The following is a 25,395-nucleotide window of genomic DNA, read 5'->3' as shown; positions in this document are numbered from 1 at the left end:
CTGTATCCATTCCTCTGTTGAGGGGCATCTGGGTTCTTTCCAGCTTCTGGCTATTATAAATAAGGCTGCTATGAACATAGTGGAGCATGTGTCCTTCTTACCAGTTGGGGCATCTTCTGGATATATGCCCAGGAGAGGTATTGCTGGATCCTCCGGTAGTACTATGTCCAATTTTCTGAGGAACTGCCAGACTGATTTCCATAGTGGTTGTACAAGCCTGCAATCCCACCAACAATGGAGGAGTTGATGAGAATGAAGATTTTCAACTTAAAGGGCCAGCTCAGCAGGTTATTAACAAAAGAAAGGAGAAGACATAGAAGGGGAGAAAAGGGTGTGGGGGGCTCCTGGGAGGTGGGGTGCACTGAACAAATAAAAGACATATATATATATATAATTTATTTTTAAGATGAGTGTGTAGGCTACATGCAGGAAGTTTCCACCTGACAGACAGTGGAAAAAAATACTTCGTGCTTCCTAGACTTCAAAGGTATGCCTGTGTTTCTACGTGTGTGTGTCTGTGTGTGTCTGTGTGTGTCTGTTAGTGTGTGTGTGTGTGACATGCGTGTGTATGAAATAAGTGGAAGAAGTAGCATGTACCTAAGGGTCAGAGGTGAACGATAAGATACATTACCAGGTGTCGTCCTAAGAGTGGGGCTGGGGTTCAGACTTTGTTTGGGGGTCATAGGCAGTCCTGAAAGCTGCACAGCGGAATCAGGAAGGTCATTCCTCCGAAGTTTCTCAGGATACATTACAGACAGGAATTGGGAATTATCAAAAAACAAAAAGAAACAAAAAACAACAACAACAAAGAGTATGATATTAGCATTATTTTTCAAATCAAAATAATAAAAACTTATGGATAACTATTGAGGACATTAAAATATAATAAAATTATTTGTTGTTAGAAGTTTAATGGCATTTAAACCACGCTCAAGGCACAGATTGTGTTATGTATACCAAAAGTTTCAGGAAAGAGAACTTTTACACAAACTATTCCAGGGAATTTTTTAAAAGCAGGGGTACTTACTGCAACTCTCTTTGTGAGACTAATTAAAGATGCTGTGAAAAATGTCAGATTATAAGAGAAAACAAGACAAGAGGCCAATCTCACTTATTAAACATAGATTATTTTAAAAACATAAATAAAATTAAAACATAAACAAAAGCCATATTCAGCATTGTATCTAAATAAATAAGTATCATGGAATAACCAAGTAGCCATCATTTGAGGAAGGCAAGGCTGGCCTCACCTTAGACAGCTCTGCTGATGCACACGGTCAGGCCCTCGCACATTTCTGGGCATGCAGGCCAATGTCAACTTCAGCTCTGCCACTTTGCCACTGAAGTATGCTCATGTTGTAGAACATGCAACATGCTAAAAACATGAGGGAAATACAAATCTGATCATGAATAGCCTTGTAAAATACTGCCTGGAGGTGGCTGTTAAACATCCCAGCTCCCTTGTCCTTTGAGGGAGGGTGACCTGAATGTGTTCATCCCTGGTTGCATATGATCAATGAGTGCTTCATCTCCCACCCATACTTGCCTTTCTTCCTTTCCCCACCTAAAGCAACAATGCTCTACCAGTGTTTCCTACTTTTTTTCTACAAAACAAACTACTAGGTTTCAAATTCTAGTTTCAAGGTCTCCTTGTGCAGTAATTCAAATTAATACCAGATTAATTGGAAAATAATGTTTATAAAATAAATAAGAAAGATATCCAACCAGGTGTAACAGATATCCAAGATTTGATTATTTTAAATTACGGCAAGTAAGGAGCTGACTATGGGCTTATGCAAGGGCAGGCATCTAGCAGAGGAGAAATGCCATGTCAGGCAGACACCTCCACACACAGACTGGTTTCCAGACAGAATGGGGCTTTGTCCACCACCAACTTCAGGGCCATGTGGGTTAGTCTGATAAAATTTCTTGCTCCTAGACTTTTGTTGGTCCATTAATGGTTTGGGGGATTCAGAAGTCTACTTTCTACTATTTATAGCCTGTAGTTCTGTAGCAAGTTCCCTGAACCTAACAGTACAAGAGGATCAGGCATGATTTGTCATCATATTTGACAAGATAAACACCTCAGCTGTGTGGAATTTATGTTTGTAGACCATATCTTGATAGACTCAGAGCTTGACTCTAAAGATTATTATAGCAGCCAGTATCAGTGCCACTCCAGAACTGTCTAATCCTGGGGACTGAAGGTTGGGAGAACATGCTGTGGGTTTTCTAAGAAAGGGTATAAGTTTAATGTTTTGCAAATCTTATTTTTAATAATGGTTCTTAAACACTTTAACCTTCCTTATAATCCACCAGAGCTAGTGGAAAAGAAAGGATATGGGGCAAGTGGACCTGTTTAGAAAGGATCTTTGGAGCAACTCCCATCTTTATTTTCTGGAAATCAGCATTTCAGTTCATAGCTTAGCAGGCAGTATGAGCTCGACCCCTTCACAAACACCTCACAGATACATCAGCAGTCCAGTTTGGTAGAGTCAGGATAGCAAACACGAACCAGCAGTAGTGGCACTACCTAGCAGAGACAGCCAGGCCTCAGCTTCAGGTCAAGTGAGCAGGAGGGACCATCAGGAACACCAGGAGAAGTTCTTGGCTATGCCTCTCTCAGGGAAGAATAGTGAAGACCCACAAACTCAAACACTGCACAATAAGCTGTAACAGCAAGCCAAGCTCTCTCCATCACTCTGTGGAGACCTACTTATACCCACCAAACATCATATGCCCTCCATGGATCTTGCCTCAGCATGTGCATCCAATCAGCTCAACTCCACGGAATCCTGACAATGCAGCTCCACTATACAATGTAAGGTGGACCAATACATGTATTTTGTTAGCAAATAATCCTTGATCATGTGTTTTTTCACATGCTTGCCTTAGCAGAACATCCTCTCTCCCGTGTCTACTTCAGTGAAATATTCCTTCCAAAGTCTACCTGAGCCTTTCACATCTATGTCCACTTTTATGTCTTTGCCCCAGCAAAACACCATCCAACCACCTTTCCAAAGAATCCTTACATTTCCATTTCAGAGGGGCCTGTGACTTTTTATGCAGGAGAGTGATGTGCTTTCTCTGACTCAGCCTGGAAGTTCTCAAAGGATGATGCATAGGTTACAAGTGATGTGGGTGTAACTCTGAAAGTGAAGGATATTAATTAAGCCTTCTATTAGTATTGGGGGTATAGCTCAGGGGTAGAGCATTTGACTGCAGATCAAGAGGTCCCTGGTTCAAATCCAGGTGCCCCCTACTCATACCTAGTTTTTATTTTTCTACATAGCTATCTGAATTTTGATTTTTAAAGACAACAGAGTTGTTTTTTTTCTTTTAAGAAACAGCAACTATTAAGGCTTTATTATGGTGGTTTTGCTACCCAAAATAAATTATGATTAATCAAAGAGTCTATAAAAGATCCCTTTCCCAGGCCTCACCTCAAACAACTCGAGCACCCTGGGTGGAGCTAAGGCCTCATAAAAGCTTCCCTGTGGTTTCTGGAACCAGCTGAGATGTGACCCAACCTTTCAGAGCTTCCTGGAAGCCTCCTCAGTCCTGGCTGCTTCAGCTGAGCTTTGTCTGAACAGCTCTGTCTGTCTGGACCTTCACTTGTATCTACAAGTGTGTGATTTGTTGATGTGTAAAATGTCTAAGACTGGACCACACCGCACCTTTCAGAGGCAGATCATCCCTTTCCTGTACTTCTTACTTTCTTAATTTTTTTTCTCTTGTCCATCCAAGAATTCTCCCCAGGAAGAGATGAAATTGGTCTTCTGATTGCATCCACTAAGATCTGTGCTCCGTAAGCTAGCTCTCATAAGTCCAGGGCAGGGAGGGGGAACGTTGTGGGGGGCATGGGTTGCAGAGGGTGAACTAGTAATTCAGTGAAGGCAAGTCACATTCTTTTTTTTTTTTTTTTAATTACGGACCTCCGGACCAGCATGCATCCCACACAGGAGATAACGGATGTCGGCCACGAGGCTCGAAAGCTAGGGGTTTTTATGGGGTAAGCGGCTTAGGGGTGTGGAATTCAGCATAGCGACACACTATTGGCTTATTCAAACATCAGCAGAAAAATTACATGTACGTGCAGGGTGTCAGAGTTCTGTGAGTTGTTGACTCAGTTCACTTAGCCCTGTTATGTCTTCACATTTCTCTTTATCTTATGGTCAAGCTGTTCCCAGGGATGTTTAAACTACGGGGCATACCCAGGTTTGTTTTTCTTTTTTCTCAGCCCCAGGCAGCCTCTAGGCTCACAAACAACCAGCAATTTCTGAGTACTTTATATGACTTACAGGTCTTGAAATTTCATCTTTCTTTCATTCCCCTCTTCTTCTACAAAGTAATTATAATCTTAGAATTTCAGAAGTCTTTATCTCTATGTGGAGAATAGAAAGCATACTCTTTTTCTATCTTAACTATAGGTTGGTGTTGATACTGGAGGACCATAAGCTATAACAAAAACAGAATAAGAAGGGATGGTAAACAGAACTAGGCAGGGACCCTTCTAGTGAGGCTTGAGGGTCTGGGCATGATGTAGGTGCACGTAGATCAGATCTCTGGCTGAAACTGGTGAGATGTCTTTGGGGTACCCAGCTCATTCGCTGTAGCCAATTGTGACCAGATTTCTTTCTGCACCACCTGCAAACCTTTTAACTTAGCATACAGATCATTATTATAACAACATAGGTTTAAACACATCATTTTTAAACAGTTGTGGGCATAGGAGCCCCATAAAGGATCGCAAAAAGAGTAAGACTGAATCAAGAGGGAGTATTTCTAGTTCCAAATAGGGCAAGGGGAAGGAGCACCAAGTCTGTGCCAGTCTCCATGGTTAATTTTGTCAAGGTCTGTTTTATTCTTTCTATCTGTCCTGAGCTCTGAGGTCTGTACACACAATATAATTTTCATTTGACCTCTAAATACTTGGCCACACCCTGACTTACCTGGGCAACAAAGGCAGGGCCATTATCTAACACTATTGCTTTTGGCACTCCGAACCTTGGAAAATTTTTCTTTAATAATCTTCTTGATGACTATCTGTACAGTCTCATTTTTACAGAGAAAAGCTTCTATCCATCTTGAGAATGTTCACAAAAACCAGAAGGTATTCATACACATATTTTTCTCAGTAAAGTCTATTTTCCAGTAGATATCAGGTCTGTCTTCCGATGGGAGGACTAGTTTTTTTCCTTCAATTACTACTATTCTATACAGGGTTTCTTTTACCAGTCTTACTTTGTCTATAACTTGATAGTCTTCAGACTGTCAGGATCATTGCTCTTTGGGATGCCTGTTTGGTGGTTAGATCTGCCATCTAATTTTTTTAGCCATAGCATCTTAGGTCTTTCTTTGCAGATTTCAACAGCCCTCTTTGTCTTATAATGCTCCATACAGTGGCAAAAGCATACCTGCTGTCAGTGTAGACTTCTCTTTTGCCACTTATAGAGCTTGTATCAAAGCCACAAGTTCAGCTTTCTGGGCAGACGTCCCTTCAGGGAGGCTGCTGGCCTAGATCACTTGCTTTCTGACTACCACTGCACTGCTGTCCCCGCCTTCCACTTACCTTCAACTGCGAGGCGACTGCCATCCGTGTACCAGCTCGAACCTCAGGCCAAGGCTGATCTGATCATTCTGATCATTTCGAGTATCAGTTTCTTCTGCCAGAATGTCAAAGCAGTGATGAGTAGGTAGGTAGTAGAGTAGTGAAGGTCACAGTTCAGTCAACGAAAAGCTCTGATAATGTGTCCATCGGTCAGGGGAACAGTTGGATAATGTTTTCAAGAGCGTTAGCCATCGGAGAGGGGCTGAACCACACTTTCTAGGGCATGTGCCAAGTTTTGTCTCAGAGTCAATTTATCTGCGTCCTTGACCAGAAGCCACTATGTGCAGACAAGCAGACCATCCTACAGCCACCAGGTCTAATATTTTCAAGTATGCCACAGGTCTTTTCCAGGGTCCCAATCTCTGAGTAAGAACCTCTTTGGCAATACCTTTGTTCTCAGTCACATCTACAAGTCCCAAAGCTGGGGACAACATTAGGGCAGTCTTTTTTTTTCCATTTTTTATTATGTATTTAGCTCATTTACATTTCCAATGCTATACCAAAAGTCCCCCATACCCACCCACCACCACTCCCCTAACCGCCCACTCCCCCTTTTTGGCCCTGGCGTTCCCCTGTACTGGGGCATATAAAGTTTGCGCGTCCAATGGGCCTCTCTTTCCAGTGATGGCCGACTAGGCCATCTTTTGATACATATGCAGCTAGAGTCAAGAGCTCCGGGGTACTGGTTAGTTCATAATGTTGTTCCACCTATAGGGTTACAGATCCCTTTAGCTCCTTGGGTACTTTCTCTAGCTCCTCCATTGGGAACCGTGTGATCAATCCAATAGCTGACTGTGAGCATCCACTTCTGTGTTTGCTAGGCCCCGGCATAGTCTCACAAGAGACAGCTACATCTGGGTCCTTTCGATAAAATCTTGCTAGTGTATGCAATGGTGTCAGCGTTTGGATGCTGATTATGGGGTGGATCCCTGGATATGGCAGTCTCTACATGGTCCATCCTTTCGTCTCAGCTCCAAACTTTGTCTCTGTAACTCCTTCCATGGGTGTTTTGTTCCCATTTCTAAGGAGGGGAATAGTGTCCACACTTCAGTCTTCATTTTCTTGAGTTTCATGTGTTTAGGAAATTGTATCTTATATCTTGGGTATCCTAGGTTTTGGGCTAATATCCACTTATCAGTGAGTACATATTGTGTGAGTTCCTTTGTGAATGTGTTACCTCACTCAGGATGATGCCCTCCAGGTCCATCCATTTGCCTAGGAATTTCATAAATTCATTCTTTTTAATAGCTGAGTAGTACTCCATTGTGTAGATGTACCACATTTTCTGTATCCATTCCTCTGTTGAGGGGCATCTGGGTTCTTTCCAGCTTCTGGCTATTATAAATAAGGCTTCTATGAACATAGTGGAGCATGTGTCCTTCTTACCAGTTGGGGCATCTTCTGGATATATGCCCAGGAGAGGTATTGCTGGATCCTCCGGTAGTACTATGTCCAATTTTCTGAGGAACCACCAGACTGATTTCCAGAGTGGTTGTACAAGCCTGCAATCCCACCAACAATGGAGGAGTGTTCCTCTTTCTCCACATCCTCGCCAGCATCTGCTGTCACCTGAATTTTTGATCTTAGCCATTCTGACTGGGTGAGATGGAATCTCAGGGTTGTTTTGATTTGCATTTCCCTGATGATTAAGGATGTTGAACATTTTTTCAGGTGCTTCTCTGCCATTTGGTATTCCTCAGGTGAGAATTCTTTGTTCAGTTCTGAGCCCCATTTTTTAATGGGGTTATTTGATTTTCTGAAGTCCACCTTCTTCAGTTCTTTATATATGTTGGATATTAGTCCCCTATCTGATTTAGGATAGGTAAAGATCCTTTCCCAATCTGTTGGTGGTCTTTTTGTCTTATTGACGGTGTCTTTTGCCTTGCAGAAACTTTGGAGTTTCATTAGGTCCCATTTGTCCATTCTCGATCTTACAGCACAAGCCATTGCTGTTCTGTTCAGGAATTTTTCCCCTGTGCCCATATCTTCAAGGCTTTTCCCCACTTTCTCCTCTATAAGTTTCAGTGTCTCTGGTTTTATGTGAAGTTCTTTGATCCATTTAGATTTGACCTTAGTACAAGGAGATAAGTATGGATCGATTCGCATTCTTCTACATGATAACAACCAGTTGTGCCAGCACCAATTGTTGAAAATGCTGTCTTTCTTCCACTGGATGGTTTTAGCTCCCTTGTCGAAGATCAAGTGACCATAGGTGTGTGGGTTCAATTTCTGGGTCTTCAGTTCTATTCCATTGGTCTACTTGTCTGTCTCTATACCAGTACCATGCAGTTTTTACCACAATTGCTCTGTAGTAAAGCTTTAGGTCAGGCATGGTGATTCCACCAGAGGTTCTTTTATCCTTGAGAAGAGTTTTTGCTAACCTAGGTTTTTTGTTATTCCAGATGAATTTGCAAATTGCTCCTTCTAATTCGTTGAAGAATTGAGTTGGAATTTTGATGGGGATTGCATTGAATCTGTAGATTGCTTTTGGCAAGATAGCCATTTTTACAATGTTGATCCTGCCAATCCATGAGCATGGGAGATCCTTTCATCTTCTGAGATCTTCTTTAATTTCTTTCTTCAGAGACTTGAAGTTTTTATCATACAGATCTTTCACTTCCTTAGTTAGAGTCACGCCGAGATATTTTATATTATTTGTGACTATTGAGAAGGGTGTTGTTTCCCTAATTTCTTTCTCAGCCTGTTTATTCTTTGTGTAGAGAAAGGCCATTGACTTGTTTGAGTTTATTTTATATCCAGCTACTTCACCAAAGCTGTTTATCAGGTTTAGGAGTTCTCTGGTGGAATTTTTAGGGTCACTTATACATACTATCATATCATCTGCAGAAAGTGATATTTTGACTTCCTCTTTTCCAATTTGTATCCCCTTGATCTCCTTTTGTTGTCGAATTGCTCTGGCTAATACTTCAAGTACTATGTTGAAAAGGTAGGGAGAAAGTGGGCAGCCTTGTCTAGTCCCTGATTTTAGTGGGATTGCTTCCAGCTTCTCTCCATTTACTTTGATGTTGGCTCCTGGTTTGCTGTAGATTGCTTTTATCATGTTTAGGTATGGGCCTTGAATTCCTGATCTTTCCAAAACTTTTATCATGAATGGGTGTTGGATCTTGTCAAATGCTTTTTCTGCATCTAACGAGATGATCATGTGGTTTTTGTCTTTGAGTTTGTTTATATAATGGATTACATTGATGGATTTTCGTATATTAAACCATCCCTGCATCCCTGGAATAAAACCTACTTGGTCAGGATGGATGATTGCTTTAATGTGTTCTTGGATTCGGTTAGTGAGAATTTTATTGAGGGTTTTTGCATCGATATTCATAAGAGAAATTGGTCTGAAGTTCTCTATCTTTGTTGGATCTTTCTGTGGTTTAGGTATCAGAGTAATAGTGGCTTCATAAAATGAGTTGGGTAGAGTACCTTCTACTTCTATTTTGTGAAATAGTTTGTGCAGAACTGGAATTAGATCTTCTTTGAAGGTCTGATAGAACTCTGCACTAAACCCGTCTGGTCTTGGGCTTTTTTTGGCTGGGAGACTATTAATAACTGCTTCTATTTCTTTAGGGGATATGGGACTGTTTAAAAGGTCAACTTGATCCTGATTCAACTTTGGTACCTGGTATCTGTCCAGAAATTTGTCCATTTCGTCCAGGCTTTCCAGTTTTGTTGAGTATAGCCTTTTGTAGAAGGATCTGATGGTGTTTTGGATTTCTTCAGGATCTGTTATGTCTCCCTTTTCATTTCTGATTTTGTTAATTAGGATTTTGTCCATGTGCCCTCTAGTGAGTCTAGCTAAGGGTTTATCTATCTTGTTGATTTCTCAAAGAACCAAATCCTCGTTTGGTTTTTTCTTTGAATAGTTCTTCTTGTTTCCACTTGGTTGATTTCACCCCTGAGTTTGATTATTTCCTGCCGTCTACTCCTCTTGGGTGAATTTGCTTCCTTTTTTTCTAGAGCTTTTCCAAGTGTTGTCAAGCTGCTAGTATGTGCTCTCTCCCATTTCTTCTTGGAGGCACTCAGAGCTATGAGTTTCCCTCTTAGAAATGCTTTCATTGTGTCCCATAGGTTTGGGTATGTTGTGGCTTCATTTTCATTAAACTCTAAAAAGTCTTTAATTTCTTTCTTTATTCCTTCCTTGACCAAGGTATCATTGAGAAGAGTGTTGTTCAGTTTCCACGTGAATGTTGGCTTTCCATTATTTATGTTGTTATTGAAGACCAGTCTTAGGCCATGGTGGTCTGATAGGATACATGGGACAATTTCAATATTTTTGTATCTGTTGAGGCCTGTTTTGTGACCAATTATATGGTCAATTTTGGAGAAGGTCCCGTGAGGTGCTGAGAAGAAGGTATATACTTTTGTTTTAGGATAAAATGTTCTGTAGATATCTGTCAGGTCCATTTGTTTCATAACTTCTGTTAGTTTCACTGTGTCCCTGTTTAGTTTCTGTTTCCACGATCTGTCCATCGATGAAAGTGGTGTGTTGAAGTCTCCCACTATTATTGTGTGAGGTGCAATGTGTGCTTTGAGCTTTACTAAAGTTTCTTTAATGAGTGTGGCTGCCCTTGCATTTGGAGCGTAGATATTCAGAATTGAGAGTTCCTCTTGGAGGATTTTACCTTTGATTAGTATGAAGTGTTCCTCCTTGTCTTTTTTGATAACTTTGGGTTGGAAGTCGATTTTATCCAATATTAGAATGGCTACTCCAGCCTGTTTCTTCAGACCATTTGCTTGGAAAATTGTTTTCCAGCCTTTCACTCTGAGGTAGTGTCTGTCTTTTTTGCTGAGATGGGTTTCCTGTAAGCAGCAGAATGTTGGGTCCTGTTTGTGTAGCCATTCTGTTAGTCTATGTCTTTTTATTGGGGAATTGAGTCCATTGATATTAAGAGATATTAAGGAAAAGTAATTGTTGCTTCTTTTTATTTTTGTTGTTAGGGTTGGCATTCTGTTCTTGTGGCTGTCTTCTTTTTGGTTTGTTGAGGGATTACTTTCTTGCTTGTTCTAGGGCGTGATTTCCGTCCTTGTATTGGTTCTTTTCTGTTATTATCCTTTGAAGGGCTGGATTCGTGGAAAGATATTGTGTGAATTTGGTTTTGTCGTGGAATACTTTGGTTTCTCCATCTATGGTAATTGAGAGTTTGGCCGAGTATATTAGCCTGGGCTGGCATTTGTGTTCTCTTAGTGTCTGTATAACATCTGTCCAGTCTCTTCTGGCTTTCATAGTCTCTGGTGAAAAGTCTGGTATAATTCTGATAGGCCTTCCTTTATATGTTACTTGACCTTTCTCCCTTACTGCTTTTAATATTCTATCTTTATTTAGTGCATTTGTTGTTCTGATTATTATGTGTCGGGAGGAATTTCTTTTCTGGTCCAGTCTATTTGGAGTTCTGTAGGCTTCTTGTATGATCATGGGCATTTCTTTCTTTATGTTTGGGAAGTTTTCTTCAATTATTTTGTTGAAGATATTAGCTGGCCCTTTAAGTTGAAAAACTTCATTCTCATCAATTCCTATTATCCGTAGGTTTGGTCTTCTCATTGTGTCCTGGATTTCCTGGATGTTTTGAGTTAGGATCCTTTTGCATTTTGTATTTTCTTTGACTGTTGTGTCGATGTTCTCTATGGAATCTTCTGCACCTGAGATTCTCTCTTGCATTTCTTGTATTCTGTTGCTGATGCTCACATCTATGGTTCCAGATCTCTTTCCTAGGGTTTCTATCTCCAGCGTTGCCTCGCTTTGGGTTTTCTTTATTGTGTCTACTTCCCCTTTTAGTTCTAGTATGGTTTTGTTCATTTCCATCACCTGTTTGGATGTGTTTTCCTGTTTTTCTTTAAGGACTTCTACCTGTTTGGTCGTGTTTTCCTGCTTTTCTTTAAGGGCCTGTAACTCTTTAGCAGTGCTCTCCTGTAATTCTTTAAGTGACTTATGAAAGTCCTTCTTGATGTCCTCTATCATCATCATGAGAAATGTTTTTAAATCTGGGTCTAGATTTTCGGTTGTGTTGGGGTGCCCAGGACTAGGTGGGGTGGGAGTGCTGCGTTCTGACGATGGTGAGTGGTCTTGATTTCTGTTTGTGGGATTCTTTCGTTTGCCTTTCGCCATGTGGTAATCTCTGAAGCTAGCTGTTATAGTTGTCACTGTTAAGAGCTTGCTCTTCAGGTGACTCTGTTATCCTCTATAAGCAGGAGGCTTATAGAGGGAGGGTAGCTCTCTCCTTAGTTTCAGTGGGCAGAGTATTCTCTGCAGGCAAGCTCTCTTCTTGCAGGGAAGGTACCCAGATATCTGGTGTTCGAACTAGACTTCTGGCAGGAGTTGTGTTCCACTCACTAGTGGTCTTAGGATCCCGTGGGGAATCCTGTGTGGGCCCGTGCGGGTGTCGGGCGAGTCTGCTGGCAAGGTACCCTGGGGCTCGAGTGGAGCAGAAGGGGCTTGTGCCCCAGGTCAGGCCCGGGTAGTCTGCTTTCCTATTTCCCAGGGTCTCAGGTTCCGCGCGATTGGATTGGGGCAGGCGCTGTGTTCCACTCACCACAGGTCTTAGGATCCCGTGGGGAATCCTGTGTGGGCCCGTGCGGGTGTCGGGCGAGTCCGCTGGCAAGGTACCCTGGGGCTCGAGTGGAGCCCATTAGGGCAGTCTTAATAGCATGGAAAGCCATCCAAGGTTGTTCTTTATTTCTCTATAGAAGGGCTGTTTATCTCTTTTTTTTCTTTCCATTTTTTATTAGGTATTTAGCTCATTTACATTTCCAATGCTATACCAAAAGTCCCCATACCCACCCACCCCCACCCCCCTACCCGCCCACTCCCCGTTTTTGGCCCTGGCGTTCCCCTGTTCTGGGGCATATAAAGTTTGTGTGTCCAATGGGCCTCTCTTTCCAGTGATGGCCGACTAGGCCATCCTTTGATACATATGCAGCTAGAGTCAAGAGCTCCGGGGTACTGGTTAGTTCATAATGTTGTTCCACCTATAGGGTTGCAGATCCCTTTAGCTCCTTGGGTACTTTCTCTAGCTCCTCCATTGGGAGCCCTGTGATCCATCCATTAGCTGACTGTGGGCATCCACTTCTGTGTTTGCTAGGCCCCGGCATAGTCTCACAAGAGACAGCTACATCTGGGTCCTTTCGATAAAATCTTGCTAGTGTATGCAATGGTGTCAGCGTTTGGATGCTGATTATGGGGTGGATCCCTGGATAAGGCAGTCTCTACATGGTCCATCCTTTCATCTCAGCTCCAAACTTTGTCTCTGTAACTCCTTCCAAGGGTGTTTTGTTCCCACTTCTAAGGAGGGGTATAGTGTCCACACTTCAGTCTTCATTTTTCTTGAGTTTCATGTGTTTAGGAAATTGTATCTTATATCTTGGGTATCCTAGGTTTTGGGCTAATATCCACTTATCAGTGAGTACATATTGTGTGAGTTCCTTTGTGAATGTGTTACCTCACTCAGGATGATGCCCTTCAGGTCCATCCATTTGGCTAGGAATTTCATAAATTCATTCTTTTTAATAGCTGAGTAGTACTCCATTGTGTAGATGTACCACATTTTCTGTATCCATTCCTCTGTTGAGGGGCATCTGGGTTCTTTCCAGCTTCTGGCTATTATAAATAAGGCTTCTATGAACATAGTGGAGCATGTGTCCTTCTTACCAGTTGGGGCTTCTTCTGGATATATGCCCAGGAGAGGTATTGCTGGATCCTCCGGTAGTACTATGTCCAATTTTCTGAGGAACCACCAGACTGATTTCCAGAGTGGTTGTACAAGCCTGCAATCCCACCAACAATGGAGGAGTGTTCCTCTTTCTCCACATCCTCGCCAGCATCTGCTGTCACCTGAATTTTTGATCTTAGACATTCTGACTGGTGTGAGGTGGAATCTCAGGGTTGTTTTGATTTGCATTTCCCTGATGATTAAGGATGTTGAACATTTTTTCAGGTGCTTCTCTGCCATTCGGTATTCCTCAGGTGAGAATTCTTTGTTCAGTTCTGAGCCCCATTTTTTAATGGGGTTATTTGATTTTCTGAAGTCCACCTTCTTCAGTTCTTTATATATGTTGGATATTAGTTCCCTATCTGATTTAGGATAGGTAAAGATCCTTTCCCAATCTGTTGGTGGTCTCTTTGTCTTATTGACGGTGTCTTTTGCCTTGCAGAAACTTTGGAGTTTCATTAGGTCCCATTTGTCAATTCTCGATCTTACAGCACAAGCCATTGCTGTTCTGTTCAGGAATTTTTCCCCTGTGCCCATATCTTCAAGGCTTTTCCCCACTTTCTCCTCTATAAGTTTCAGTGTCTCTGGTTTTATGTGAAGTTCTTTGATCCATTTAGATTTGACCTTAGTACAAGGAGATAAGTATGGATCGATTCGCATTCTTCTACATGATAACAACCAGTTGTGCCAGCACCAATTGTTGAAAATGCTGTCTTTCTTCCACTGGATGGTTTTAGCTCCCTTGTCGAAGATCAAGTGACCATAGGTGTGTGGGTTCATTTCTGGGTCTTCAATTCTATTCCATTGGTCTACTTGTCTGTCTCTATACCAGTACCATGAAGTTTTTACCACAATTGCTCTGTAGTAAAGCTTTAGGTCAGGCATGGTGATTCCACCAGAGGTTCTTTTATCCTTGAGAAGAGTTTTTGCTATCCTAGGTTTTTTGTTATTCCAGATGAATTTGCAAATTGCTCCTTCTAATTCGTTGAAGAATTGAGTTGGAATTTTGATGGGGATTGCATTGAATCTGTAGATTGCTTTTGGCAAGATAGCCATTTTTACAATGTTGATCCTGCCAATCCATGAGCATGGGAGATCTTTCCATCTTCTGAGATCTTCTTTAATTTCTTTCTTCAGAGACTTGAAGTTTTTATCATACAGATCTTTCACTTCCTTAGTTAGAGTCACGCCGAGATATTTTATATTATTTGTGACTATTGAGAAGGGTGTTGTTTCCCTAATTTCTTTCTCAGCCTGTTTATTCTTTGTGTAGAGAAAGGCCATTGACTTGTTTGAGTTAATTTTATATCCAGCTACTTCACCGAAGCTGTTTATCAGGTTTAGGAGTTCTCTGGTGGAATTTTTAGGGTCACTTATATATACTATCATATCATCTGCAAAAAGTGATATTTTGACTTCCTCCTTTCCAATTTGTATCCCCTTGATCTCCTTTTGTTGTCGAATTGCTCTGGCTAATACTTCAAGTACAATGTTGAATAGGTATGGAGAGAGTGGACAGCCTTGTCTAGTCCCTGATTTTAGTGGGATTGCTTCCAGCTTCTCTCCATTTACTTTGATGTTGGCTCCTGGTTTGCTGTAGATTGCTTTTATCATGTTTAGGTATGGGCCTTGAATTCCTGATCTTTCCAAGACTTTTATCATGAATGGGTGTTGGATCTTGTCAAATGCTTTTTCTGCATCTAACGAGATGATCATGTGGTTTTTGTCTTTGAGTTTGTTTATATAATGGATTACATTGATGGATTTTCGTATATTAAACCATCCCTGCATCCCTGGAATAAAACCTACTTGGTCAGGATGGATGATTGCTTTAATGTGTTCTTGGATTCGGTTAGTGAGAATTTTATTGAGGGTTTTTGCATCGATATTCATAAGAGAAATTGGTCTGAAGTTCTCTATCTTTGTTGGATCTTTCTGTGGTTTAGGTATCAGAGTAATAGTGGCTTCATAAAATGAGTTGGGTAGAGTACCTTCTACTTCTATTTTGTGAAATAGTTTGTGCAGAACTGGAATTAGATCTTCTTTGAAGGTCTGATAGAACTCTGCACTAAACCCGTCTGGTCTTGGGCTTTTTTTGGCTGGGAGACTATTAATAACTGCTTCTATTTCTTTAGGGGATATGGGACTGTTTAAAAGGTCAACTTGATCCTGATTCAACTTTGGTACCTGGTATCTGTCCAGAAATTTGTCCATTTCGTCCAGGTTTTCCAGTTTTGTTGAGTATAGCCTTTTGTAGAAGGATCTGATGGTGTTTTGGATTTCTTCAGGATCTGTTGTTATGTCTCCCTTTTCAGTTCTGATTTTGTTAATTAGGATTTTGTCCATGTGCCCTCTAGTGAGTCTAGCTAAGGGTTTATCTATCTTGTTGATTTTCTCAAAGAACCAACTCCTGGTTTGGTTAATTCTTTGAATAGTTCTTCTTGTTTCCACTTGGTTGATTTCACTCCTGAGTTTGATTATTTCCTGCCGTCTACTCCTCTTGGGTGAATTTGCTTCCTTTTTTTCTAGAGCTTTTAGATGTGTTGTCAAGCTGCTAGTATGTGCTCTCTCCCGTTTCTTCATGGAGGCACTCAGAGCTATGAGTTTCCCTCTTAGAAATGCTTTCATTGTGTCCCAAAGGTTTGGGTATGTTGTGGCTTCATTTTCATTAAACTCTAAAAAGTCTTTAATTTCTTTCTTTATTCCTTCCTTGACCAAGGTATCATTGAGAAGTGTGTTGTTCAGTTTCCACGTGAGTGTTGGCTTTCTGTTATTTTTTTTGTTATTGAAGATCAGCCTTAGTGCATGGGATCTGATAGGATATATGGGACAATTTCAATATTTTTGAATCTGTTGAGGCCTGTTATGTGACCTATTATGTGGTCAATTTTGGAGAAGGTACCATGAGGTGCTGAGAAGAAGGTATATCCTTTTGTTTTAGGATAAAATGTTCTGTAGATATCTGTCAGATCCATTTGTTTCATCACTTCTGTTAGTTTCAGTGTGTCCCTGTTTAGTTTCTGTTTCCATGATCTGTCCATTGGTGAAAGTGGTGTGTTGAAGTCTCCCACTATAATTGTGTGAGGTGCAATGTGTGCTTTGAGCTTTACTAAAGTTTCTTTAATGAATGTGGCTGCCCTTGTATTTGGAGCATAGATATTCAGAATTGAGAGTTCCTCTTGGAGGATTTTACCTTTGATGAGAACGAAGTGCCCCTCCTTGTCTTTTTTGATGACTTTGGGTTGGAAGTCAATCTTATCAGATATTAGGATGGCTACTCCAGCTTGTTTCTTCATACCATTTGCTTGGAAGATTGTTTTCCAGCCGTTTATTCTGAGGTAGTGTCTATCTTTTTCTCTGAGATGTGTCTCCTGTAAACAGCAAAATGTTGGGTCTTGTTTGTGTAGCCAGTTTGTTAGTCTATGTCTTTTTATTGGGGAGTTGAGACCATTGATGTTAAGAGATATTAAGGAAAAGTAATTGTTGCTTCCTGTTATTTTTGTTGTTAAAGTTGGCATTCTGTTCTTGTGGCTGTCTTCTTTTAGGTTTGTTGAGGGATTACCTTCTTGTTTTTTTCTAGGGCATTGTTCCCTTTCTTGTATTGGTTTTTTTCTGTTATTAACCTTTGAAGGGCTGGATTCGTGGAGAGATAATGTGTGAATTTGGTTTTGTTGTGGAATACTTTGGTTTCTCCATCTATGGTAATTGAGAGTTTGGCTGGGTATAGTAGCCTGGGCTGGAATTTGTGTTCTCTTAGTGTCTGTATAACATCTGTCCAGGCTCTTCTGGCTTTCATAGTCTCTGGTGAAAAATCTGGTGTAATTCTGATAGGCTTGCCTTTGTATGTTACTTGACCTTTTTTCCCTTACTGCTTTTAGTATTCTATCTTTATTTAGTGCATTTGTTGTTCTGATTATTATGTGTCGGGAGGAATTTCTTTTCTTTCCAGTCTATTTGGAGTTCTGTAAGCTTCTTGTATGTTCATAGGTATCTCTTTCTTTATATTTGGGAAGTTTTCTTCAATAATTTTGTTGAAGATGTTTGCTGGTCCTTTGAGTTGAAAATCTTCATTCTCATCCACTCCTATTATCCGTAGGTTTGGTCTTCTCATTGTGTCCTGGATTTCCTGGATATTTTGAGTTAGGATCTTTTTGCATTTTCCATTTTCTTTGATTGTTGTGCCGATGTTCTCTATGGAATCTTCTGCACCTGAGATTCTCTCTTCCATCTCTTGTATTCTGTTGCTGATGCTCGAATCTATGGTTCCAGATTTCTTTCCTAGGGTTTCTATCTCCAGTGTTGCCTCACTTTGAGTTTTCTTTATTGTTTCTACTTCCCTTTTTAGGTCTAGTATGGTTTTGTTCATTTCCATCACCTGTTTGTATGTTTTTTCCTCTTTTTCTGTAAGGACTTCTACCTGTTTGATTGTGTTTTCCTGTTTTTCTTTAAGGACTTGTAACTCTTTAGCAGTGTTCTCCTGTATTTCTTTAAGTGATTTATTAAAGTCCTTCTTGATGTCCTCTACCATCATCATGAGATATGCTTTTAAATCTAGGTCTAGGTTTTCGGGTGTGTTGGGGTGCCCTGGACTGGGCGAAGTGGGAGAACTGGGTTCTGATGATGGTGAGTGGTCTTGGTTCCTGTTAGTAGGATTCCTACGTTTACCTTTCGCCATCTGGTATTCTCTGAAGTTAGTAGTTATAGTTGACTCTGTTTAGAGATTGTTCTTCTGGTGATTCTGTTACAGTCTCTCAGCAGACCTGGGAGACAGATTCTCTCCTCTGAGTTTCAGTGCTCAGAGCACTCTCTGCTGGCAAGCTCTCTTACAGGGAAGGTGGGCAGATATCTTGTTTTTGGACCTCCTCCTGGTCGAAGAAGAAGGCCCAAAACAGGGCCTCTCTCAGAAGCTGTGTTGCTTTGGCAGTTCCCAGAAGCTGTCAGCTTCTGTGGTGCAGACTCTCACCTGTGCAGACTAAATTCCTAAGTTCCAGGGAGTCCTGGAACCAAGATGGCGACCGCTGCTCCTGAGGCTGAGGCCGCCTCCCAAGCGAGGTGGACACCTGTCCTCTGGTCCGGACGGTGGCCGGCTGTCTGCAGCCTGCAAAGGGTACTGCCTCAGCGACTCTGTGCTTCCGCCCGTCCCAGAAGCTGTCCGGTTCTCTGGCGCACCCTCTAACCTGTTCAGACTAATTTCCTAGGTCCCGCGGAGTCCTGGAACCCAGATGGCGACCGCTGCTGCTGAGGCTGAGGCTGCCTCCCAAGCCAGGCAGACACCTGTCCTCTGGTCCGGACGGTGGCCGGCTGTCTGCGGCCCGCCAAGGGTGCTGCCTCAGCGGCTCTGTGCTTCTGCCCGTCCCAGAAGCTGTCCGGTTCTCTGGCGCACCCTCTAACCTGTTCAGACTAATTTCCTAAGTTCTGCTGAGTCCCGGAACCAAGATGGCGACCGCTGCTGCTGAGGCTGAGGCCGCCTCCCAAGCCCTGTTTATCTCTTTAATTTAGCAAAACCTGGAATCCACAATCTGCAAAAGCCCGCACTACCCAGGAACTTTTCTAACTTGTTTTGCACTGGTCGGTGGGGGAATATGAAACACAGTTTCTTTTCTAGCATCTTTGACAGGTAGGCCACCAGCCTCTTCTAAGGACTCAGCTTCTGTGTTATCACCCCTTTTGGAATCTCTTTACTTTTAGCCACGAACAGGTGAAGGGTTTGGTCATGAGGGGGGCTCCTCTTCTTTTTGTTGGGGCAGTCTCTCACCCAGGGCTCATTTATTTACAGTAAACACATTGATCTTTAGCCAAAGCTTTCTTTTGTTGTCAGGTACTATCTAAGTTTTCTAGTTTCCCTGACTTTTGTGGCCAGCATTTCATTTCTCTTATCTCTTTTTAATTTCCTGGCTTCCTGTTTCTTACAGATCATTTCTAAGTGCTAGCATTATTAGCATGTGCCACTTTGCTAGGTTCTAGTCTTTGTCATTTACCTCTCTTTGCTGCTGTTTCCTAACTGTAATGGAGATCTCATATAATGATATATATATATTTATCTTTTGTTCCTCCTCCTTGTCTTTGCTTCCTTTGGATGTTATCTAATTATCACATCTATATCCTGTCACTTATCTTCTCTTATAGTTCTCCTCTACCCTGGTTTATCTTTCTGTCACACTGCACATCTCTGTTTCTGACTCTGGCCTCTGTCTTTGTCAGCCTCATGTTACTGATTCCTCTTCTAAATATTTCTCATTCAGAGTATATCTCTCATCTCAGACCTCTCTAATCCCCTTCATCTCTATTTTTACTTCTCCTCACTGTTAACCTCTCTATTTGCCACTGTCGTCCATCTCTCCTGAGTCTGCTGAAGCTTTGCTCTAAGCTCTTCTTTGAAGACCTCTATCCTTCCTTTGTTTCTCTTCCTCTGCACTTTCTTACCAACTTACCCTGTCCTTCTTCTAACTTCTGTAACTTCTATTACCTTGGTCAGATTGTTGGGGCACTTTCTAGTCCCACAAAGACGAGACCCTCGTCAGAGCCTGGCAGAGACTCGCAGGTGCTCCTTACCTTGGACAAAAGCCCAGACTGGGCGGATGCCTCTCTCACTGGAGCTTGGAACAGACTCACTGCCTGCAGCTCAGGGCGGGGTCGCCTTAGAAGAGAAAACACGTGGGGCAGAGAAGGGAGTGCAGCTCTCACAGCTGGCTGCACTAGGCCCCTGATTATCTCAAAGTGAAAGCACTTTTTCTGTTAACAAGATACAGGATGCAGGGGACAGGGGAATGAGAAGCAGCCAGGGAATCCGTGGTGCTCTTGGCCGGCTACTCCCACAGCCTCCTCTTCTTTACTCTTCAGCAGCCACAACATCCAGGGCCATTGACTTCTCAGGGACCACCTCTCTCTTGCTCCAGTTTCCAAGTTCATTTCTCCCTAGGCTCCAGGTCCATGGGTAGGACCACTGTGACCTGCTGGCTGCTCACTGGAGTTGGAGTGGGAGGCAGGGCAGCTGAGGATCTGAAAGGAAGTGGTCAGCATAGGGATATGACAGGATTCTTAGGCTTATTCCAGAGGGCATAACTCAAAAACAGTCATCAGTCATTAATCCAAGTCTGAACACAAAGAGACACACAAGGCATACATAGAAACTGTTTTCAGGCAACCACCATCGAATCACAGTACCACAGAAATGACAAACACAAGCAAGACCAATACAGGGCGTCTTACACGCGATTTCCAGAGAAGCTCACTGTCACTACAACCAACTCAAATGGACCTCTCTCCATGGGAAGGCCCCAGAACCTGAGACCGGCCTAAAACCAAACCAAGATAATCAGTCAACTCCTTGGGACCAAAACCAGACTTGAAACCAGACAAACCAAAAACAAACCAAAATCAGAAGGTGGTCCAATGGAGGACACACAAGTGAACAAAACAGACAGACACACAGACATACAGACAGACAGGCAGGGAGGGATTCCACTTTACCTCCAATGTACAATTTCTGTGTCCCATGATGAAAACCACAAACAAAAACAAGATAGCAACAGAGAGAAAACACCAGTATATCTAAGCACACCCATCTGTGCCTGGACTTATACAACCAGCCAAACACTACGTCCTGACAGGTCGGATTCCACATCGACCTCTTTCCTGACGGGGGTCAGATTCCACATCGACTCCCTTCCTGACGAGGTGGGATTCCACATCCACCCCCTCTCTGGCAGAAAGAGGACCTGATCTCTCTCACTCTTCCAGAAGACAGCCAGTCCTTTCTGACTGTCCCTCATCCTGGGCACTTCCTCCAGGGTCACCCTTGGAACGTCTTCCAAGGTTGCAGCCTGTGGGGCCATAGAACGTCTTACTCCCACAGCCACTAGGTCCTTACGGTCCACAGCGGCAGCTGCCAGAATACAGAATACCAGAAATGGGAACCCAGACACAAGGTGGGACTCAAACCCACAATCTCAGAACTGAAAAACCAAGACACAAATTCAGCGGTGCCACACTTAGACACTTAGACAACAGACAACATACAAGACTCACACAAACAAACGTACCTCCAAGGAGTCTTTCGGGGTTCCTGGGTGTCACACAGATCTCGGTGGGACCTCTAAATGTTAGACCTAGTGGGGAAACCCCCACCCAATTCCCGATTCAGCGTGCACCCAAAAAATCACGAAGGACCATCTTGATGTAAATACATGAGGACGTTTCATTACAGAGCTCCTGACCAACATGCATCCCACACAGTAGATAACGGATGTCGGCTGCAAGTCATGTTCTATGATGTATTTAGTTAATGCAACAGACAAGGGTAAGGCTGTGTGTTATTCACATTTTGGAAAAAAAACTGTAAAAATTATAAATTGTCTCAAAACTGAAACCATGTTACTTTTTATGTTTTGAAGAACAAATGATGGATTTCTGTACATTGAGCCATCCGTGCATCCCTGGGATAAAGCCTACTTGATTGTAGTGAATGATCGTTTTTTATGTGTTCTTAGATCCAGTTGGCAAGAATTTTATTGAGTAGTTTTGCATCAATGTTCATAATAAGGGAGATTGGTGTGAAATTCTCTTTCTTTGTTGGGTCTTTGTGTGGTTTAGGTACAAGTGTAACTGTGGCTTCAAAGAATGAATTGGGTAGTGTTCCTTCTGTTTCTATTTTGTGGAGTAGTTTGAAGAGTACTGGTATTAGGTCTTCTTTAAAGATCTGATAGAATTCTCCACTAAACCCATCTGGTCCTGGGCTTTTTTTTTTCCAGTTGGGAGAATATTAATGACTGCTATTATTTCTTTAGGGGTTATGAATCTGTTAGATGGTTTATCTGACCCTGTTTTAACTTTGGCACCTGGTATGTGTCTAGAAAAGTGTCCATTTCATCCAGATTTTTTCATCCCCTCTGTGGACTGGATTCTCTCCTCAGATAACTTCTGTCCACAAATGGAGAATAAGAAGGAGGAAGAGACAGAGCAGGTTCGTCTATTGCCCCAAAACGCTGTGCAAAGATGCCACTTAAGTGTAAATATGGACTCTGGTTGTGCTGTGGCCACTAATCAGGTGTGCTGTATTTGGAAGTGAGTGTAATGACTGATTTTTATTTCATATCTACAATATGGAAGGTCACAGGTTAAATCAACATCTTCAATCTGTGTGTGAGTGTGAATTTTCAATAGGCTTGATATCAACACACATCACCCCTAGCTCCTTTCCCTATGATTCTACATTTCTTTTTCAGATTTGTCTACATTATTTTTCTACTTTTCCTACATTTTTCTACATTATTTCTCAGTAAAGTTTTTGCTTTTGCCCAGACCTGCCATGCCCTTTACCTCCAGGGGATCTGTTTAACAGCCCACTTTCTGGGCTGTGCTCTTGTATGTAAATCTAAAGGTATTCAGTTGTAGAATTCCATGATACAATTTATAGATAGATAGATAGATAGATATAAATATAATATATAGATATATATAGATACACACACACACACACACACACACACACACACACAGAGGCATTTTACATGAATAAATGTTTGTACCATGTGTATCCTGCCAAGGTCAGAAAAGGGAGTCAGGTCCCCTTGGACAGGTTGTGTGCTGCTGGGTGCTGGGACTTGAACCTGAGTCCTCTGCAGTGATAACAAATGCTCTTAACCACTGAGTCAATTTAATGTGCCTCCCTCAACTGGGAACTAGGGCAGGAGGCTGCTTTTTATGATGATGTGGCAGTCAGGTATGCAAAGGCAGCTCAGGGCTGGGCCTTAGAGGAGGAAGCAGATGATGGTCAGTACACGTCAGATGGCCATGCAGGTTTAGAATTATGTATTATATGTTATGTATTACACATACATAAACATCTGGGGGCATAGCTCAGGGGTAGAGCATTTGACTGCAGATCAAGAGGTCCCCGGTTCAAATCCGGGTGCTCCCTTCCTTTTTTACTCATCGAACACAATGTTTCTGAGATCCTGTCTCAAAAGTCCAAAATAAACCAAGTTTTAAAAATAAAAAAGACAAAGAACAAATCAAAATGAGCTCACATTACACATAGCAGCAATATTCTTTTCTTGTGGAATGGCCTCACTGAGACATCTTTCCTGGATAATGCCCTGGGACCATTTTATTTTTTTATGGGTGTATCGTATTCCATCCTATGAATGTGCACATGATCTCTGATGCACATGCTGACAGCTCCAGTTCTTTGTTAACTAAAATCAGGATGCAGTAACTCTATATCTCATTACACCTGTGTGAGCACTTCTGAAGGAAAATGGGACCATTTTTTCCCAAGGCACAAAGAAGAAGAAGGAGAAGGAGGAGGAGGAGGAGGAGAAAAGAAAGAAAGGAAGGAAGGAAGGGAGGGAGGGAGGGAGGGAGGGAGGGAGGGAGGGGGAGGGAGAGGGAGGGAGGGAGGGGGAGGGAGAGGGAGGGAGGGAGGGGGAGGGAGAGGGGGAGAGAGAGAGAGAGAGAGAGAGAGAGAGAGAGAGAGAGAGAGAGAGAGAGAGAGGAGAAGAAAAGAAAAGAAAATTAAAAAAAAAAAAAACAGAGCTCCACTAAGTTGTCTAGCTCCTCAACCTCAACCCCCTCCTCAGCCTTTGTGGTGCTGTGATCTCCACCATACATGGCTAACTTTTATTTATTAACACAAGCAATATGGTTGATATTAACAATTAAAATATAAACAACACAACATTGTTAAAAAGCCAGACTCTCCTTAATTCTACCCATATGCATTTTGTACTTTGTCTATACACTTGACAAATTATCAGGAACCTTGGTCTTTTATTAAATAAACATAAAGCTAAGGGCTCTGAAATTCTGTTCCATGCAAGGGAAAATACTAAGGGTAGCTGACACAAAGTCAGTACTCCATAATTGCTATTGTCAAAGACAATTTTCTGGCTGGTTTAGGGGAATCCTCAGGTGTATAGCCCAATAAGCCAAAGGACTGTCATCAGTCATGTGTGAGAAGTACTGAAGAGTAGAGGGAGGTGGAACTCAGAGAGGCCTTGCAACACCATCCAACTTGTAGGGCAGCCTTGTTTATAGTATTCCATTCTGGTAAATGCTATTAATTAATCACCTCTCAGGTCAGGGGGTATAGCTCAGGGGTAGAGCATTTGACTGCAGATCAAGAGGTCCCTGGTTCAAATCCAGGTGCCCCCTTCCAGTATATCTTTTGCCTCCCTAATTTAGTGCCATCCTCACTAAAAATATCTTCAGTAATTTTTAGCCTCCCTTTGTCAACCCAGGCTTCTGCCCTCTGCCACACTGAGGAGTAGCAATTCACACCTCCACCTCTTTCCTCTTATCTCTCTGTGTCTGTACCTTGAGCTTTATGAACTTGCTCCTCCTTTTGAAATCAAGAAACTTCCATGTCCTCTAAACTTGTGAGTCCTATCATTCACAGTCAAGTAGGAGACAGAAGGCAGGTAATTAAGTAGAGAGAATTATACTACAAAGACATAGTATAAAGATATGAAGAAAACTGTGTGTATGTAATTCTTTAAAGTGAGAGACCCAAGCAAGGTCAAATGAGAATAGTGGGTGTCCAAGCAAAGGTTCAACCTCCTGGAGAAGTTTTTGTTTACTTTTAATTAATTCTTTGGGTTAGTGTACAAAAGCACTTCATTTCCTCACAGTGTGTCTTCATACATATTTATCATTACAATTTGTGCTCATTTGTTGCCTTCCCCAACTCCATCCCTCTTCCTGCTCAGTTCCCTTTCATTCTCAAATCACTCCCAAGTCCTTCTTTGTCATCAAATGTGTCCCATTACTCCATTTACACACACACACACACACACACACACACACACACACACACACACCACCTGTGACTAGAAGAGTGACAAGGATTCTATAAATCTTCAACTCTGCATAAAGCCCACTGAAATCTTACACAGGAAATTCTTCTGGGTGGATGCCTGTCCAGTGTCTACCTGTTCAATGGTGGACAGACATCACCTCATTACCAGTCTTTTCATACTTGGATAATTGTCTCAAATAGTACACACAGCCTCATTTTCTCTTGCTCACCTGGGTGTGTCTGTGGGTTGTCAGAGCCTGTGCATCCTG

General features: G+C 42.1%; 2 long non-coding RNA genes and 3 other non-coding genes across 6 annotated transcripts in view; 4 read left to right on the top strand and 1 right to left on the bottom strand.

The window, feature by feature from the left end:
* Gm16630 (predicted gene, 16630) overlaps positions 1-25,395 on the top strand; it is a 264,503-nt gene that overhangs the window by 147,832 nt on the left and 91,276 nt on the right. The window lies entirely within an intron of this gene.
* Positions 188-25,395, bottom strand: Gm38802. 2 transcript variants are annotated; one of them, XR_869050.1, is made up of 3 exons: positions 25,357-25,395; positions 632-1,375; positions 188-217 (listed from the first exon to the last, which is right to left on the bottom strand). It is a non-coding gene; the product is annotated as a predicted gene, 38802 (long non-coding RNA). The 2 variants fall into 2 exon arrangements; XR_003956300.1 differs by lacking the exon at positions 25,357-25,395 and adding an exon at positions 5,573-5,603.
* n-TCgca32 lies at positions 3,190-3,261 on the top strand. Its single transcript has one exon. It is a non-coding gene; the product is annotated as a tRNA-Cys (tRNA).
* On the top strand, positions 23,177-23,248 carry n-TCgca48. Its single transcript has one exon. It is a non-coding gene; the product is annotated as a tRNA-Cys (tRNA).
* n-TCgca33 lies at positions 24,412-24,483 on the top strand. The gene has a single exon. It is a non-coding gene; the product is annotated as a tRNA-Cys (tRNA).

The sequence above is a fragment of the Mus musculus genome, chromosome 6 (genome assembly GCF_000001635.26).
Source record: "Mus musculus strain C57BL/6J chromosome 6, GRCm38.p6 C57BL/6J".
Lineage (NCBI taxonomy): Eukaryota > Metazoa > Chordata > Mammalia > Rodentia > Muridae > Mus > Mus musculus.
This window is presented reverse-complemented; position numbering and strand designations above follow the sequence as displayed.